Source organism: Caretta caretta, chromosome 1, assembly GCF_965140235.1.
Source record: "Caretta caretta isolate rCarCar2 chromosome 1, rCarCar1.hap1, whole genome shotgun sequence".
NCBI classification, from domain to species: Eukaryota; Metazoa; Chordata; order Testudines; family Cheloniidae; genus Caretta; species Caretta caretta.
Genome location: NC_134206.1, coordinates 212,314,845 through 212,335,051, shown reverse-complemented (window position 1 = coordinate 212,335,051; position 20,207 = coordinate 212,314,845). Strand labels below are relative to the sequence as shown.

The 20,207-nt window shown below is 48.7% G+C and overlaps 1 long non-coding RNA gene across 1 annotated transcript in view; it reads left to right on the top strand.

Annotated features, from left to right (window-relative positions):
- The window catches only part of LOC142070620 (uncharacterized), a 35,296-nt gene extending 19,535 nt beyond the window's left edge, over nt 1-15,761 (top strand). The window contains exon 3 of the long non-coding RNA XR_012666531.1: nt 15,056-15,761. This is a non-coding gene — a long non-coding RNA (uncharacterized LOC142070620). The remainder of the gene's footprint in view (nt 1-15,055) is intronic.
- Nucleotides 15,762-20,207: the final 4,446 nt, after the last annotated feature.

The window sequence follows — 20,207 nt, the reverse complement described above, 5'->3', positions numbered from 1 at the left end:
AGTGCCCTTCATGTTTTTCTTTCATCTCTTACCTTTTTTGGTTTGATCTTTCCGCCTCTCACTGTTTCTGTCAATTAATTGTTTTAGTCTTTTCAGAATGCCTTGTTCCTCTTTCCATTTTTTCTTTTACTTTCTCAAATATAGGCTCTCTTTTTCTGTATTTCCAATTCACAGGGGGACACTAAATGAGGAGCTGCAAACAACAGGAAGGACAGGAAAATAACCCAAAGGGACTAAGAAAGACTAGAGATGGCACAGGTGCTGGAACTAGGGGTGCTGGGGATACTGCCACACCCCCTGGCTTGAAGTGGTTCCCATCATATACAGGGTTTACAGTTTGATTCAATGGCTACACGAATTGTTCCAGCTCCCGTGGGAGGTGGGGCCGGGAAATAAAGTGAGTTTCAGCCAGGACAAATGTAGTAGTAGATCCAAAACCCAGGACCACACTGGAGGGGAGATGGCCAAGAGGAGCTGAGGGAGGAGGCTGCATATTGGCTGCAGAAAAGATTGCTGTGCTTTTGCGGTTGCATGGCAAGACACTGCATCCTAGGGCGGGAATGATCTCTCTCTGTCTAGTTTTGGGGAGACCCAACTTCAGGTCCTGTGACATGGGGGCTTCTCCCAGCTCCCATGTAGGTGCTGAGAAGTTCAGGGAGAACAGAACTGAACTTTGCATAGTGAGATTCATAGATTCCCATCCCTGTCACACGTGGGACCCCCTTGTCACCTCAGAGAATCCCTCCTTTTGTGGCTCACACTTTCCAGCACCCACTGGTTTTGGCTCTATCTGACTTAATCATGCATTTGTCCTCTCTGGTGACTTCTGACTGTGCTCCCTTCTGTGCACACATCCCCCACTAACCAGAGTGGGCGGGGCCTCTCCCTGGGGTCAGGGAGCACAGGGTGACTCAGGGGCACAATTCTCCTCTGCTGGAGGATCTCTTTCTCTCTCTGTTTTTTGTCAGCGGAGTGATCAGGAGGGAGGAATTGGGAAACAGAGAAGTGGGTAACGGAGAGAGGAAAGGAGAGGAGGAGAGGTTGGAGAATACATTACAGTTAAAGCGCAAGGTGTTTTTCCTCCTGTTCAGCAAAAACAGTGCCTGGTGTCCGGTCTTAGCAGAGGGTATAGACTTTCCATTCCACTGAGTCAGCATCAAAGGGATGGCATGAGCGCGTGGGTGAAGGAGAAACAGAGCAAGAGAATGAAAGAGAGAGGGGTCTGCGGCATAGCGAGGAGACATGTGGGGCTTCACTCTCAGTAGGGCTGCCTGAGGGAAAATGGCACCCTGAGCAAACTTGTATTTTGGCACACACACACACACACCCTTGTTCCCGTGGGCACAGTGCCCCCGCACACTGCCCCTGGCCACTGTGGGCTTTTGAGGCTCCCCGCCCCCTCCTGCGCTCCTAACCCCTACACTGTACCCCCTCCTGTGCTCCTAACCATTGCATCCCCAATCCTGCACCCACGTGGGGAAACTGACCTGGATGCATGGAGCGCCTGGCATTGCCGCTCACTCACCCCTTCAAACACTGCTCCTCTGCGCACCCCTCGGGGGTTCTGGGGGGGGGGGCAAAGTCAGGGCTCCCTGCATCCAGGTCACTTTCCCCACCCGGGCTGCATAACAGGAGGGCAGGAAAGCAGCAGCTCCTGATGTTCTCCTCACAGCACAGCACAGCTGGGGAAAGTGACCTGGATGCAGGGAGTGCTTGGTGTTGCTCCGCTCTCGCTCCCTCCCCTCCCCACACACACACACACATAGCCCCATTGCGGGGATGGTGACCGTGAGCAGTATCTGTACATCACCACTGTCCCTCCTTCCTCTGCAGGGAGGGAGCAGGGAGAAATCTGGGAGCCTCCCCACATGGGACACAGCACTTCTGTGCCAGCCGGGAGCAGTTTCTGACTCTAGATCGGCAGTGTGCCTCTCTGTGCTGCCATGCAGTGCCCCTTTAACCATGGCATCCCTGGGTGGTCGCCCAGATGGCCCACCCCTAAGACTGGTCCTGACTCTCAGGCCACATCTGCCCCACCCCTCTCCCTGGCCCCACTCCAGAGATACACACAGGACCCTGCTCTCCATCTCCATCCATCTGCTCCTCCTCAATCTCCTAACCTCACTCCCCCTGCATCATCCCCACTCAATCCTTAATATTGGCCCAAGTGTTAACCACACTCACAGCATTGGAACGGTTGTCTTCAAATGAAAAAGCTCATCTCCTAGTGTGACAGGTTCGGTCACAGAGCCCCCTTGGGAGTGTCACCTGATGTGCTAAAATGACCTCTGAGCTCATTTTCCCTGCCAGCTTGGGACTCCAGAACCCTGCCTTGTTGAGCCAGAGTCACAAGCCTGCTGCAACACAGATCCAGGGTCTGAACCACACCCTCAAAGCTGCAGGCTTTAACTGAAAACCACTCAGCAGGTACTCCTGTCTCCAGCACCCAGATGCCCAGCTTCCAGTGGGATCCAAACCCCAAATAAATCTGTTTTATTCTGTATAAAGCTTATACAGGGTAAACTTATAAATTGTCCGCCCTCTATAACACTGATAGAGAGATATGCACAGCTGTTTGCTCCCCCAGGTATCAATTACTTACTCTGGGTTTACTAATAAACAAAAGTGATTTAATTAAAAATAAAAAGTAGGATTTAAGTGGTTTCAAGTAATAACAGACAGAAGAGAGTGGACTAGACTAGATGATACATCTGACGGAAGGGAACAGAAGGAGACTCTGCCGATTGGAAGGCATGAGATGCACTGTCCTAGGGATGGGGGTTCCACGACCACCGTTCCCAAGAAAAGGAGGCAGGTGGTGGTGGTCGGGGACTCCCACCTCAGAGGGACTGAGTCATCTATCTGCCGCCCCGACTGGGAAAACCAAGAAGTCTGCTGCTTGCCAGGAGCTAGGATTCATGATGTGACGGAGAGACTGCTGAGACTCATCAAGCCCTCAGATCACTACCCCTTCCTGCTTCTCCACGTGGGCACCCATGATACTGCCAAGAATGACCTTGAGCAGATCACTGCAGACTACGTGTTTCTGGGAAGAAGGATACAGGAGTTTGAGGTGCAAGTGGTGTTCTTGTCCATCCTCCCTGTGGAAGGAAAAGGCCCAGGTAGAGACCGTTGAATTGTGGAAGTCAACGAATGGCTACGCAGATGATGTCGGAGAGAAGGCTTTGGATTCTTTGACCATGGGATGGTGTTCCAAGAAGGAGGAGTGCTAGACAGAGACGGGCTCCACCTAACGAAGAGCGGGAAGAGCATCTTCGCAAGCAGGCTGGCTAACCTAGTGAGGAGGGCTTTAAACTAGGTTCACCGGGAGGAAGGAGACCAAAACGCTGAAGTAAGTGGGGAAGTGGGATACTGGGAAGAAGCACAAGCAGGAGAGCATGAGAGGGGAGGGCTTTTGCCTCATACTGAGAAAGAGGGACAATCAGTGAGTTATCTTAAGTGCCTATACACAAATGCAAGAAGCCTGGGAAACAAGCAGGGAGAACTGGAAGTCCTGGCACAGTCAAGGAATTATGATGTGATTGGAACAACAGAGACTTGGTGGGGTAACTCACATGACTGGAGTACTGTCATGGATAGATATAAACTGTTCAGGAAGGACAGGCAGGGCAGAAAAGGTGGGGGAGTTGCATTGTATGTAAAAGAGCAGTATGACTGCTCAGAGCTCCGGTATGAAACTGCAGAAAATCCTGAAAGTCTCTGGATTAAGTTTGGAAGTGTGAGAAACAAGGGTGATGTCTTGGTGGGAGTCTGCTATAGACCACCAGATCAGGGGGATGAGGTGGACGAGGCTTTCTTCCGGCAACTTGCAGAAGTTACTAGATCGCACACCCCGGTTCTCATGGGAGACTTCAATCACCCTGATATCTGCTGGGAGAGCAATACAGTGGTGCACAGACAATCCAGGAAGTTTTTGGAAAGTGTAGGGGACAACTTCCTGGTGCAAGTGCTGGAAGAAACCAATGAGGGGCAGAGCTCTTCTTGACCTGCTGCTCACAAACTGGGAAGAATTAATAAGGGAAGCAAAGGTGGATGGGAACCTGGGAGGCAGTGACCAGGAGATGATCAAGTTCAGGATCCTGACACAAGGAAGAAAGGAGAGCAGCAGAATATGGACCCTGGACTTCAGAAAAGGAGACTTGGACTCCCTCAGGGAACTGATGGGCAGGATCCCCTGAGAGAATAACATGAGGGGGAAAGGAGTCCAGGAGAGCTGGCTGTATTTTAAAGAATCCTTATTGAGGTTACAGGGACAAACCATCCTGATGTGTAGAAAGAAAAGTAAATATGGCAGGCGACCAGCTTGGCTTCACAGTGAAATCCTTGCTGATCTTAAACACAAAAAAGAAGCTTACAAGAAGTGGAAGATTGGACAAATGACCAGGGAGGAGTACAAAAATATTGCTCAGGCATGCAGGAGTGAAATCAGGAAGGCCAAACCACACCTGGAGTTGCAGTTAGCAAGAGATGTTAAGAGTAACAAGAAGGGTTTCTTCAGGTATGTTAGCAACAAGAAGAAGTTCAAGGAAAGCGTGGGCCCCTCACTGAATGAGGGAGGCAACCTAGTGACAGAGGATGTGGAAAAAGCTAATGTACTCAATGCTTTTTTTGCCTCTGTCTTCACGAACAAGGTCAGCTCCCAGACTACTGCACTGGGCAGCACAGCATGGGGAGGAGGTAACCAGCCCGCTGTGGAGAAAGAAGTGGTTCAGGACTATTTAGAAAAGCGGGATGAGCACAAGTCCATGGGGCTGGATGTGCTGCATCCGAGACTGCTAAAGGAGTTGACGGATGTGATTGCAGAGCCATTGGCCATTGTCTTTGAAACCTCATGGCGATTGGGGGAGGTCCTGGATGACTGGAAAAAGGCTAATGTAGTGCCCATCTTTAAAAAAGGGAAGGAGGAGGATCCAGGGAACTACAGGCCAGTCAGCCTCACCTCAGTCCCTGGAAAAATCATGGAGCAGGTCCTCAAGGAATCAATTCTGAAGCACTTAGAGGAAAGGAAAGTGATCAGGAACAGTCAGCATGGATTCACCAAGGGCAAGTCATACCTGGCTAATCTAATTGCCTTCTATGACAAGATAACTGGCTCTGTGGATGAGGGGAAAGCAGTGGACATGTTATTCCTTGACTTTAGCAAAGCTTTTGACATGGTCTCTCTTGCCAGCAAATTAAAGTATGGGCTGGATGAATGGACTATAAGGTGGACAGAAAGCTGGCTAGATCATCGGGCTCAAAGGGTAGTGATCAATGGCTCCATGTCTAGTTGGTAGCTGGTATCAAGCAGAGTGCCCCAAGGGTCGGTCCTGGGGCTGGTTTTGTTCAATATCTTCATTAATGATCTGGAGGATGGCGTGGACTGCACCCTCAGCAAGTTTTCAGATGACACTAAACTGGGAGGAGTGGTAGATACGCTGGAGGATAAGGATAGGATACAGAGGGCCCTAGACAAATTAGAGGATTGGGCCAAAAGAAATCTGATGAGGTTCAACAAGGACAAGTGTAGAGTCCTGCACTTAGGACAGAAGAATCCCATGCACTACTACAGACTAGGAACCGAATGGCTAGGCAGCAGTTCTTCAGAAAAGGACCTAGGGGTTACAGTGGACGAGAAGCTGGATATGAGTCAACAGTGTGCCCTTGTTGCTAAGAAGGCCAATGGCATTTTGGGCTGTATAAGCAGGAGAATTGCCAGCAGATCGAGGGACGTGATCATTCCCCTCTATTCGACATTGGTGAGGCCTCATCTGGAGTACTGTGTCCAGTTTTGTGCCCCACACTACAAGAAGGATGTGGAAAAATTAGAAAGCATCCAGCGGAGGACAACAAAAATGTTTAGGGGACTGGAACACATGACTTATGAGGAGAGGCAGAGGGAACTGGGATTGTTTAGTCTGCGGAAGAGAAGAATGAGGGGGGATTGGATAGCTGCTTTGAACTACCTGAAAGGGGGTTCCAAAGAGGATGGATCTTGACTGTTCTCAGTGGTAGCAGATGACAGAACGAGGAGTAATGGTCTCAAGTTGCAGTGGGGAAGGTTCAGGTTGGATATTAGGAAAAACTTTTTCACTAGGAGGGTGGTGAAGCACTGGAATGGGTTACCTAGGGAAGTGGTGGAATCTCCTTCCTTTGAAGTTTTTAAGGTCAGGCTTGACAAAGCCCTGGCAGTGATGATTTAGTTGGGGATTGGTCCTGCTTTGAGCAGGGGGTTGGACTAGATGACCTCCTGAGGTCCTTTCCAACCCTGATATTCTATGATTCTATGAGAACAAAGTAAGTTACCAAGCAAAATAAAACAAAACACGCAAGTCTAAGCCTAATACATTTAAGAAACTGAATACAGGTAAATCTCACCCTCAGAGATGTTCCAATGAGCTTCTTTCACAGACTAGATCCTTCCTAGTCTGGGCCCAATCCTTTCCCTTGTTCCAGCTCAGGTGGTAACTCAGGGATTTCTCATGACTGGCAGCCCCCTTTGTTCTGTTCCACCTCCTTTTATAGGTTTGGCACAAGGCAGGAATCTTTTGCCTCTCTCTTTCTAAATGGAAAAGCACCAGGTTTAAGATGGATTCCAGTTCAGGTGACATGATCACATGTCACTGTAAGACCTCCTTCTTCATAGCCTAGTAGCTGGAAGACATGTACATAGGAAGACTTGCAGGTAAACAAACCCATTCACAGTTCATTGATTCTGAAGCACCCTTAATGGCTTCCACTTGACATGTTTACATCAGTAAAACAAGTTTATATCTTATTCTCCTAACTCCAGACATAGAAATAATACATGCAAACAAATAGGATGAACACACTCAGTAGATCCTAAGCTTTGTAATGATACCTTATAAGAGACCTTTTGTATAAAGCATATTCCAGTTACATTATGTTTACACTCATAAGCATATTTCCATAAACATATGGAGTGCAATGTCACATCTAACTCTTAAAAAGGGATACAGCTAAATTTTGGCCTATCTGCCACTGCCTGGGAAAGTAACCTAAAGCTCAGGCTTGGAGAGCTGAGGGGCTGAGGACAATGCCTCTCATGCACAAGGGGATGTTGATGGTAGAGGGGTTATTGTGGTGAGAGGGCATGTTCTGAAATGATAGCTTTTAAGGCATTGTTTTACTCAGCGTGAGGCTCTATCTTTAGAAGTGAAGTCTCTGACGTTTCTCTGTAATGACCCATTTTAAATGCTGACTCCATTGAATGGCATCTTCATCATCTCCCAGCACAAAACCCCACCAGCACCAATAGCAGTGACTGGAGTGAGGTCACCACTGAGACACATTGGTGGAGCTGCATGTGTGGCTAGGCTAGGGCAGCAATAGCAGAAGGGGCTGAAGGTGAGGACTGAGGGGCATTGGCAGAGCTGGGGAAGGCAGTGGAAACTAGGATTAGAATACAGGTGGGGCTGAAGTTCGGAAGCTCAGTATTGATACATTTGGCTTGGGCATTAGCTGCCTTTGATCAGGTTCTAGGCTTTACTGACCATTTCAGTGAATTCCCTTTATTGCCTTTTTGGGTTTGTTTTTGTTTCTTTTTAATTATGTAGTATACATGCAAGTTCAGTTCCTGGCACTCCCCATCTCTGCTCTTACTAGTGCCACAATGAGGTCTGGACCTTTGCAGAATGCCTCTTGTGAGGGTCACCCCTTTCTTTCTACCTTGCAGCGGGGGGCAATGCCCTGTATTATAAAACCTGCAGCCCGTTTCCCAAAGAATTGTCAGCAACCCGCTTCCTTAGGCTTCAAAGGTAATTTCTGACCCAACTAGACAAGTCTAATTAGAATTAAACAATAGAACTTTGGTTAAGGCAGTCTTAAAATTTACAGTTAAAAATCAGGAAAAAAGTGACTTTAAATAGTTTCTTTTAAATATAAACTGGAAAATTAAATGCAGAAAACTTTGAAAATTAAAAAAAAAACATTAACTATGCGATCCTCTCTAGATTCTTAAGGCCAATAGGAACCATTAGATTATCTAGTCTGACCTACTGTATATCACAGGACATAGAATTTAACCCAGCTTCTCCTGTATTGTGCTCAACAGCCTTACAAAATCCCTTTGAGATACTGCAGGTAGATGATTCTCAAAGAACCATCGTTACTGCACAAGCTAACTTCTTTTCTGAAGTCCAGGGTCCATATTTTGCTACTCTCCTTTCTTCATTTTGTGAGGATCCTGAATTCAACCATCTCATGGTCACTGCTGCCCAAGTTGCCACTCACTTCTACTTCCCCTACCAATTCTTCCCTCTTTGTAAGCAGCAGGTCAAGAGGAGAATGGCCCCTGGTTGGTTCCTCCAGTAGTTGCACCAGGAATTTGTCCCCAGCACTCTCCAAAAACTTCCTGGATTGTCTGTGCATTGCTCTATTGCTCTCCCAGCAGATATCAGGGTGATTGAAGTCCCCCATTAGAACCAGGGCCTGTGTTCTGGAAGGTTCAGTTAATTGTCTGAAGAAAACCTGGTCTACCTCATCCTCATGGTCTGGTGATCTATAACACACGCCCACCATGACACCACCCTTGTTGCTCTTGCTTCTAAACTTAACCCAAAGACTCTCAACAGGCTTTTCTCCAGTTTCATACTGGAGCTCTGAGCAATAATACCACTCTCTTACATACAGTGTAACTCATCCATCTTTCCTCCCCGGCCTGTCCTTCCTGAACAGTTTATACCCATCCATGACAGTGCTCCAGTCATGTGAGCTACCCCACCAAGTCTCTGTTATTCAATCACATCATAGTTCTTTGACAGTGCCAGGACTTCCAATTCTTCCTGCTTGTTTCCCAGGCTTCTTACATTCGTGTACATGCACCTAAGATAACTAGCCGATTGCCCTACTTTCTCAGTATGAATCAGGAGCCCCCCCCTTTTTTCACCATCCTCCTTGTTTTTCCTCCCAGTATCCCACTTCCCCACTTACCTCAGGGCTTAGGTTACCCTCCCCCGGTGAACCTAGTTTAAAGTTGAAGTGTGCAGCTGAAGTGTGCAGCTGCTGTTACTCAAAACTGGGCCAGCTAGTAAGCTTAGGGAGGACTAATGACCCACCAGAGTTTGGCAGAAAGCAGCATGTTTATTATTCTGATAGCTAAGCTCAAAAGAAAAGGCGGGGTCACATTCACACTTGCATACTCATGCTCCCAGGACAGGCACGGCACTGGAGATGTCAGGATCCTTCAAGGTAAGTGTCTCACAGTGCAGCAATGGATGGTGCAATGAAGGTAAGTCTTCCTGAGGTACTATGGAATGCAATGTGGGGAACCACTGACCAGACAGTCCAGGCAAAGGGCCTTCATGGGAGGTACAAGCTTGTGAGTGCGCTCCTGAGCGCATGGCCCCTTCCCCTTTTATGGACCTGCTCCTCATGGCCTGCAACTAGAGATGACTTGGCCGCGTCTGGTTGGTCACACTCCACGTCTGGTTGGTCACACCCAACCTCCAGCAGTGTCCATGCACTGGGTGTGTGATCGCTGCCTAATTAGAGTTCCAGACACCTTGTCTACCTGGGAGCTCTTCTGATCTTCCAGTTGTTTAAGCAGCCCATTCATCCCACAAGTATTCCAGGAGGGAGTGGGAGAGGGAAAGCCACTTCACAGATATTCAAAGAGGGAGAGGAGACAAAAGGCGGGGGGGAGAGGGGGAGGGAATGTAACAGACCTTTTGAGTATACAGGTTATACATAGCATACAAATCACTGCTGCTCCTACAACACTCCACCCCTTGATCTATGATCTCTGATCATTACAGTAGTTGTTGTCATTGTAGGGCACAGGTGATCTGTTGCAAAGAAACCAAATAATCATAACCAGGTGAATATAACTAAACCATTAAACTGACTAAACACCAGATATAACATAAACACAAATGCAAACAATCATAATAATAATAATTGGGAATACAATGAAACCATCACCATTACAATAATTGGGTACATTGACAAACAAGTTTGATGCTGCAATAGCCATCAAACAATAAAAGTCACTGAGGTCAAGATTTGTAGGTGTACCATAGCTGTCATGCAAGGTTAAACTGATTTGGACTTAAACTAACATTTAGTTGCTAAAATGTTGCAGAATCCCCTATTACTAACAGTTGGGGTTCGGGGGTAAGGGGGAGAGGAACAAATCCAACACCTGAAAGATGGGGCCCTACAATCACGGGCCAAGATCTTACAGGTTATGGGGGCCCATGAACTACCCTTCAGGGCTTGGGGAAGTAGAACCAGGGTGCATAGAGGAAAGTGTGGAATTAACAATACAAGAAAATGTAACTAACAATATAAACGTATCAATAACAAAAATCAACAACAAAATGATTAGAGAACCTAACAAAAAATAAACCTGGTGCACTGGGGACAAAAGTCTTTTGGACAGAGGTATATGTGATTGGTAATTTGGTTGGAGAGGGGAGAAATAGAGAGAGGAAAAGGCATTTACTCTGTCTAGTGTAGTATCCCCTTTCTTTCTGGACCCAGCGCTAGCACAGGACACCCACCAGAGACAGAAACAGAACATGCAACACAGACTTTCTCGCGACACTATAACCATGGTATTTCTATAACTCTTCAGCTGGTACGAGCTCTCCAGATGTTCTGGTTCAGAGGCTGAAAGACAGAAGCTTAGAAACAAATTAGCACAGTGCTCCCACCACGGCAGACCCTGCTTGTTTGAGTTGTCCGCTGTGTACCCATTTTCCCTCCAGGGTTTTTGCTAACTCTATTGCTTGCGCAAGAGCCAAGTTGGTCTCTGCCACAGTGTGTCCAGTACTTGGGGCTGCCCCGCCCCCTGCAGGCACAGGCCCATAGTTTCAGACCACCCTTCAGACCGCTGCAACACGGTGTCTGGGGTCCAGCCATCCGGAATCCAGATCCGGGGGATCTGGATCATACCAGATATCCCCATCCCAATCATCATATGGTCCCGCACCGCCCTGGGCTTTCACCCCAAAGGTGGTGACCTGGGCTGAATAAGCCTCCCGGATGCTGTTCTCCTGGGCAGATGCCTCCAGGCCCATATCTTTCAGGCAGGTAACTGCCTGGCTTGGAGTGGCATTCTCTACTTCCACCTGCTCCCAGTACTCCTCTGCTGCTGCCACCTGTGCTGCGGCTACAGAGAGGGAAGACGGCTGGGTGCTAGCAGTCAGAGCCTGCACCTTCCACATATCTTGTTCCTTCTCCAACTCATGAATTGTACTCCCAGGTGGAACTGCCCCTGGCATCCCGGGGTCTGCCCCTTTCTTTTGGAGCCATTCTAACAACACCCCGGGTGGTGGTGCTGCTCCCCAAGGCGGGGTGTCTTCTTGCTTGGGCTGCTTTGCCTGTTCCTTCCCCTTGCCCCACAATGGCATACTTAGTGGCAGCATCCTTTTCTCCCTGCAGTGGGTTGCTAGCCTACCACCTTTTCCACAGGCTCGAGCTGGACCCGCGCAAGAAGCTATTAGGGAGCACAAGGGATTTACACCCAATTTTCTCCCTTGCCCTATACCAGCACTCAACAGTGGCATCCTTTTCGCCCTGCAGTGGGTTGCTAGCCTACCACTTTTTCACGCAGGCTCGAGCAGGACCCACCCAAGAGACCACCGGGGGGGCACCAGGGGACCCCTACTCTTGGGTCAAATCCTCCACCAAGCTGCCGACATTATCCAACATTAATGTAACCCAAAACTGGGCCAACTAGTAAGCTTAGGGAGGACTAATGACCCACCAGAGTTTGGCAGAAAGCAGCACATTTATTATTCTGATAGCTAAGTTCAAAAGAAAAGGTGGAGTCACACTCGCGTACTCACGCTCCCAGGACAGGCACGGCACTGGAGATGTCAGAATCCTTCAAGGTAAGTGTCCCACAGCACAGCAATGGATGGTGTGATGAAGGTAAGTCTTCCCGAGGCACGATGGAATGCCACGCAGCGAACCACTGGCCAGACAGTCCGGGCCAAGGGCCTTCATGGGAGTTACAAGCTTGTGAGTGCACTCCTGAGCACATGGCCCCTTCCCCTTTTAAGGACCTGCTCCTCATGGCCTGTGACTAGAGATGAATTGGCCGCCTCTGGTTGGTCACACTCCACCTCCGGCACTCCATGCAGTGTCCATGCATTGGGTGTGTGATCACTGCCTAATTAGAGTCCCAGACACCTTGTCTACCTTGGAGCTCTTCTGATCTTTCAGCTGTTTAAGCAGTCCATTTACCCCACAAGCATTCCAGGAAGGAGGGGAGTGGGAAAGCCACTTCACAGGTATTCAAAGAGGGAGAGGAGACAAAAGGGGTTGGGGGGGAATGTAACAGACCTTTTGAGTATACAGGTTATACATAGCATAGAGATCACTGCTGCTCCTACAACAGCTGCCACTGCATATCTCCAGGGGATTCTGAGCAAGGCAGAGAGTTAGAGTTAGGGCTAAGAAATCCCTTTTCTGGGTGGAAGGGAAGCCCTGAACTCCTTCCCCACTCACTTCTCCCTGACCTGAGGAAGGGGCTCAGGGATTCCCCTTCACCCACTCCTGGGTACAAGGTTGTGCAGAGCTCTTTCCACATGCACTGGGACCTGAGGTAAGGTAGGGAAACTAAAGCACCCCTCACAGCCTAAAGCCATATCCGCTTCCCTCCTCTCAGGGTACAGCTATACCAGAGCTGGAGGTGTACTTTCCAGCCGAGCAGACTACTCATGCTCGCTGGCGTGAGCTGTGGGAGGAGCTAACCGCCCAAGTACTTACCTCTGGTCTCAGACAGGACCATTCTCAGTGTGGCTAGCCTTTTCCGCTGCCCGTGCTGCTGCAGTGACGCTGCTATTTTCTGCACGCCAGCTCAGCCAGAGCTAGCATGGGTATGCCCGCCTGTGCTGGACACTACACCTTCCAGCGCCAGCACAGACATACCTAAGCGACCCCACCAGCCCTGCTGGAGCATGGAGGGGCTGGAAGAGAGAGCTAGTAGTTGAGGGGCAGCAGTGTGACAAGGAAACCACTTCATTACCATCCCAGGTGCCTCAATCATGCTCCTCCACTACCATCCATTTCTAAAAAATAATCCTTGAAGATTATTAACAAAACTTCATTAATGAATTAGGGTTGCTTAGCCTCAGCCTCTGCCAGAGCATGGAAGTTGGCTGCCACAGATAGGATCCTCTGAGAACCAGGGGAAAATACTCACCCGTACATTTCCTAGCTTTCTAATGATTGTGTTTTGTGGGGTTATGCTTCACACACACACTGCCCCTGGGGAGATGGCTGCGGGCACTGGGAATATAACAGAACTTTACCATTCCCCTAACACCACCTGCCATTTTGTCAGTGCTCCCAACTCTAGCTCTGCATTCCTATTCATACACTCCCATGAACCGCCAGGGTGTTCCAGGCAGGCCCTGGGAGCACTAGCCAGGAGTGGCAGACATCCATCTGGACAGTAAGGCCTAGTCTGCACTACAGAGCTTTGTTCACAAAAGTTGGCTTTCATCAACAAAATGGTGGAGGTGTACACACTGCAGTGCTCCTTCTGCTGACAAAAAAAAAACAAAAAAAAAAACACCCCACCAACTCGATGAGAGCAGCATAGAGCTTGACAAAGTGTCAGTGTATGTTGCTGTACATGGCCTCCAGGAGGTGTCCCACACAATGCCCATATGACCGCTCTGGTCAGCAGTTCAAACTCCGCTGCCCTCCACCCAGGTACACAGGCTTCTGCCCCTCCCCCTTTACAAGCCCAGGAATTTTTGAAATTCCACTTCCTGTTTGCTCGACATGGACAGCTCACATCGCATCTTCCCAGTTGGCCATGGCAGCTCTATGCACCAAATGCTCTCCCGCTTGGATCACACCTGAGTTGTTGGATCTGCTGGCACTGTGGGGAGAGGAGGCTGTGCAGTCCCATCTCTGTTCCAACTGCAGGAACTTCAATACCTACAGTCAGATTTTTCATGGCATGTTGGATAAGGGCTGTGAACAGGACACACATCAGTGCATGCAAAAATAAAGGAGCTGAAGCAGGCATACCTGAAGACAAGAGATTGAAACCATCACTCTGGTGCTGCTCTGAAGACCTGCCACTTCTATAAGGAGCTGGAGGCCACCCTCGGTGGCAACCTCACCTCCACCACCAAGAGCCCCGTGGATACTTTGGTGGGGCTGGAGACAGTGTACTGTAGACTCAACTCTGAGGATGAAGTTGTGGATGAGGAAGTTGAGTATGAGGACGATGTGGAGCACATGGCAGGGTCGTCTAGTGACCTGGCCAGCCAGGACCTCTTTTCCACTCCTGAGGGGTGTTGCCAGCCCCAGCAGTCCATCTCTGGTGCACATGATGCAGGAGAGGAGAGCCCTGGTAAGTGATCTTTTTCAGTTGTTGCTGCTCAGTTATATAAAATAGTGCTGTTCTTTGTGCTGTATATTCTAGAAGTGGGTGAAGGGATAGAAATGTACAAGACTAACTGTGTTTGCATGTGCTTCACATTCCTCTGTGCAGCTGAGAAGTGTGGCAGAACAGTGTGTTGATGCACACTGAGATTTAACGGGAGTCCTCCAGAGAGATCTCTCGGAAACTTTCCTGGAGGTACTCACAAATCCTCTGCCGATGGTTCCTTGGCAGAGATGCTTTGTTCCTTCCCCTGTTGTAGGAAATTTTTCCGCTCCAAATGGCAATAACTTGTACAGGAACCAAAGCAGCACACAGGTGAGCAGCACAGGGACCCAGTCTGAAGCCACACACATGCAGGAGATGCACCCTTGCATCCTTTCTTACACTCAGGAGTGAGATATCAGTTTCAATTACCCCTGTCTATGGAAAATGGTGTCAGAATTTACAATATTGTCCCAGGGCACTGGCAGTGATCCCCTTAAAAAATGACTGAGACCCTTTGACCCATCTTGAGAATCCCCCCCAGGCTGAACTTACCATGTTTAGGGCGTTCACTGAGCTGTGTCCTTGCCGAGAGACATGGATTCGTATTTTTAAAAGGGTGCATTTTACTATAATGATTTGATGCTGTGCATGCACTAACAATCATGCTTCTGTTTATTGTTTCTTGTGCTTCTGCAGATGTGGCCTTCACTGGAACCCCCTACACACCGGCAGAGTGACTCTGTCAGATAAGGAAGCTATCAAAGAGGAGCAAGGATGACATGTTTCAAGAGGTGTTCCAAACCTCAGAGGCTGAAAAACAAAAATGCAGGTTGCGGAGAGACACTTTAAAGAAAATCATAAGATAGGCAGGCTGGACAGAAAGGAGAGCCAGGAAAGAATTCTATTGGGCCAGAAGCAGATAAAAGTGATGGAGGAGCAAGTTGAAGTCCTTAATCATGCTTCAGACAGAATTAATGCATGCTTGCCCTGACCCCCATAGGCGACACATGGGGGGAGAACACCGGGGGGGGGGAACACCAGGGGTCACATCCTCCCACCCACTCACCCCCATTTCTGCCAGAGTGGGAGTTGGGAGTGCAGCTGCTGAGACATGCCTGGGAAAGGCACCAGCAGCTAGTAATACCGCTGATCCCCACTAGGTGGTGCCTAGAACAGGAAAGCAAGACTGGGCTGGGGAAGCAGTTCTGTCCCTTTCTGGCTGGCAGCCGCAGTTACCTGGTCAGGTACATGTCTGGGCTAGCTTGCCTGAGTGCCACTACCTGGGGTGAGCAAAGGGAGCTTGTGGAGTTGGGGCAATGGGATGAGAGGAAGGGAGGCCCAGGAGCACTGGGAATGGGATGGGAGTCCGGGGAAGGCAGCAGAACCCATGGGAGATGGACGATTATCTGGCGTGCTGGGGGGAGGGGCACCGGCAGCAGGGGCCAGGGGTGATGGGGATGGAGGCGGGGATGGGAGAAGCAGTGGGAATCAGGGGGGAAGGCTGGGCAACTGGGTTAGGCGGCAGGAGGCTTGAGGTGGATGGGTGGGGGGAGGAGGTAGTTGGAGCTAGGGCAGATGGGGGGATTCCAGAGAGGATGGTGGGGCCACAGGGGCAATGGGGGGCAGCAGCAGGGGCAAGGGGGGATGGGGAGAGGTGGAGTCCAGGGGAGGCATCAGGAGCCAGGGGCAATGGACGGGGAGCTGTGGGAGGCAGTGGCGGGGCACAGGGGCAATGGGTGAGGACATGTGGGAGGCAGTGGGAGCCAGGGGAGATGGGGAGAGTGGGAAGTCCAGGGGAGGCATCAGGGGCCAGGGCAATGGGTGGGGGGCTGTGGGAGGCAGTGGGGGCCAGGGCGCCAAAATACAAGTTTACCCAGGGTGCCATTTTCCCTATGGCCAACCCTGGCAGGGCTGGCCTTAAGGGTGGGTGACTGCCCAGTGTGCCGTAATCAGCCTTGACAGTCACCAGAAAGCTGACTGTGGCTGTAATGGCAAGGGGAGGCCCTGCCATTTTGCCGCCTCCACTATCACTAGAGGGAGGGATAGCTCAGTGGTTTGAGCATTGGCCTGCTAAACTCAGGGTTGTGAGTTCAATCCTTGAGGGGGCCATTTAGGGATCTGGGGCAAAAATTGGGCATTGGTCCTGCTTTGAGCAGGGGGTTGGACTAGATGACCTCCTGAGGTCCCTTCCAACCCTGATATTCTATGATCAGCAGTTGCCTGTGTGGCAGCCAATACAGAACTGCTTTCCATGCCCTCCTCAAACTCCTTCAACACATTCCTTGCAACTTCCTGGCCTGTTCTGGTACCCCATTCAGTCTAAACCTTCAGACAGCTTCTAAAATGATAGCTGAACTTATACACCGCTATGAGAGCCTACACTGCCCTGCACTCTTATCTCCCTTCCCACCAATTCTTTTGTGTGTGTTGTTAATTCGTATTTAATAAAAACATGCTCTCTGAAAAATAACCAATCTTTATTTGTCTCTTACATATGGTGGTTGCTGCTGGAATTAATACACAGTGGCTATTTGATCATTTCTTGAGTACAAATCACAGTCAGAAATCATTAAAATTTTCATGCAAGGTGGCAAGTTAACAAAACATGGCAAGTGCTGTATAGAAAGACACATTCCTGGATCTCATTGTCAAAATGGTGCCTCAAAGCCTCTCTAATTCAAATAGCCCCCTGTCGTGCCCCTCTGATAGCCCTAGTATCTGGCTGCTTAAAATCAGCGGCCAGATGATGCACCTCCGCACTCCACCCTGGGTGAAACTTTTCACCCTTAGCCTCACAAATATTATGCGCACAGCAGGCTGCTATGACCAGAATATTTTCCTCATTTTGGTCTAACCTGCCATAAAGGCAGCACTAGCGAGCTTTTAATCTGCCAAAAGGCACATTCCACAGTCATTCTGCACCTGCTGAGCCTATTGTTGAAGCACTTCTTGCTGCTGTCCAGATTTCCCATGTACAATGTCATGAGCCATGGAGTAAGGAGTACACTGGGTCTCCCAGGATCACTATGGGCATTTCAACATCCCCAATTTGTATCTTCTGGCCTGGAAAGAAAGTCCCTGCTTGCAGCTTTCTATATAGGCCAGTATTCCTGAATATGAGTGCATCATGAACCTTCCCGGACCACTCCATGTTGATATCAGTGAAATGGCCATGGTGAGCCACAAGCACCTGCAATACCATAGAGAAGTAGCCCTTTCTATTGATGTACTCTGTCGCAAGATGGTTCAGGGCCAAAACCAGGATATGCGTGTCATCTATCGCCTTGCTGCAGTTAGGGAATCCCATTGCTGCTAAACCATCCACTATTTCACACACACTGCCAAGAGTCACAGACCTTCATAACAAGATGTGATTAATGGCCCTGCACACGTGAGTTAATGCAGCCCCAACAGTGGACTTTCCAACTCCAAACTGATTCGTGACTGACCACTAGCAGTCTGGAGTCGCCAGGTTCCACACAGCGATCGCCATGTGCTTCTCCACTGAGAGGGCAGCTCTCAGTTTGGCGTCCTTGCTGGGACAAGCTTTGCACACAGTTCTAGGAAGGTGGCTTTCCACATCCGAAAGTTCTGCAGCCACTGCTCATCATCCCAGACCTGCATAACAATGCGATCCCACCAGTCAGTGCTTGTTTCCCAAGCCCAAAAGTGATGGTCCATCGTGTACAGCTGCTCCGTGAATGAGAAAAGTAATCTGGTGCAGTTTCTTTCCATGGCACACTGCAGGTCAGGCACCTCTGATTCCTCTTCAGATTGGGAGTTCATGATATACTGTATGACCCTCCGCAATGTGTTCATAACAGTGACAACAACAGTAGAGAGCAGTGCAGGATCCATCCTTTCAGACAGAGATGGTGGGTGCACAGTAAACAGGGGCCATTGAAAAGTGCAGTGAAATGCAGTCAGAAGCCCATGGAATGATGGAATTGAAAAAACTGCATCATGGGATGTTGAGCCTCCACCCATGATGCACTGCAATCCCCTCCACTTTCCCACAACTCCTAGTTACAGAAGGTGGTGAGTAGCACAGTGGGATAGCTAACCACAGTGCATAGCTCTCACTGTCGATGTTAGAGCACCAACTGTGGATGCGCTCTGCCAGCAGAAGGAGCGTTGTGTGAGCAAGCACAAGCAATGTAATTATACTGGTTTTTGATCGTCAACATAACTTGCATCAACAAAACTCTGTAATGTACACAAGGCCTTAATGTGAGGGGTAAGTAATGCAATCTCCCCGAGAGACTCCTGAGAGCAGGGATCAGAGGGTTTACAACACTTAAGACTTCTTTAGTTTCCCCAAAATTCTTCTTCACTCTTCCTGCCACCCTCCAAGTGCCTAATGAGGTATACAGCACTGAGATCTGCCTGAAGGACTCCTTAGGGTGGTGATCAAAGAGGGGGCAGAGTTAAGGCTGAGTCTGGAAAGTATGACTTTAACTGTGCATTGCCTGGTTTTATAAGGTGCGTGTGTGACTATTTTTCTCAGTTCTCGGAGGTTTCAGTTTCCAGCTACCAACTTCTATGTGCTGGAAGGATAGGTACAAGGCACTGCTAAGCAGCCTTAATTCACCTTTAGCAAAGATTTTTGTGAGTGGGTTTTTGTTTTGTTTTTTTCCCTTTTTTTCTTAGGACAGGAAAGATTGAAGAGCCACTCCCCACATCCTATCTTAAGTACATAAGAAACTCAAGCTCTTGGCCTTAAGGATTTAGCACAACTGCTGACAAAGTGAAAATACTGCATGTGCCCCATACATCTCTCTAGAAGTTCAGACACTGCAAAACTATCCGTCTGTGCATGCCCGATGCAACATTTCATTAATTTCCAATCTGTTGCTCTGATGCATTTGGCTGCATTAAAACATAAGGTCATATATCTAGAAACAAAGAACATAGGGCACACTTACAGGATGTGGAACTGTATCCTGGAAAACAGCAACTATGGAAAGGATTTGGGGATAATGGTCGATAACCACCTGAACAGGAGCTCCCGATGTGACACTGTAGCTAAGAGTGCTAATGCGACCCTTGGATGAGCATGGAGATATGACTTCTATATACAGACCACTGCTGGAATACTGTGTCCAGTTCTGATGCCCACACTTCAAAAAGGAAGTTGACAAATTGGAAAGAAATCAGAAGAGAGTTGCAAAATTGATTAGATTTCTGAAAAATATGCCTTACACTAAAAGAAAAGGAGTACTTGTGGCACCTTAGCGACTAACCAATTTATTTGAGCATAAGCTTTCGTGAGCTACAGCTCACAGCTGTAGCTCACGAAAGCTTATGCTCAAATAAATTGGTTAGTCGCTAAGGTGCCACAAGTACTTCTTTTCTTTTTGTGACTACAGACTAACACAGCTGTTACTCTGAAACATGCCTTACACTGAAAGACTTAAGATGCTCTAGCCTATCCAAGAGAAGGTTAAGAGGTGGTCACAGTCTATAAGTACCTATAGAGGGAGAAGATTACTGATAGCAGAGAGTTCATTCACTGAGCAGACAGAAGCATAAGTGCCAATTAGAGGAATCTGAAACTAGACAAATTCAGACTAGAAAAAAGGCATACATTTAAAGCAATGAGCGTATTTAACCACTGGAACAACTTACCTAGGGACGTGGTAGATTCTCCATCACTAGAAGTCTTTAAAATCAAGACTGGCTATCTTTTTAAAAGATAAGCTTTGGCTCAGTCAGAAGTTATGGGCTTAATGCAGGAATCACAGGGTTACATTCTATGGCCTGTGTTATACTAGAGGTCAGATGAGATTTTATAAAGATCCCTTCACAACTCAAAGTCTATGAATACGCCTTCCAGTCATTTTCTTCA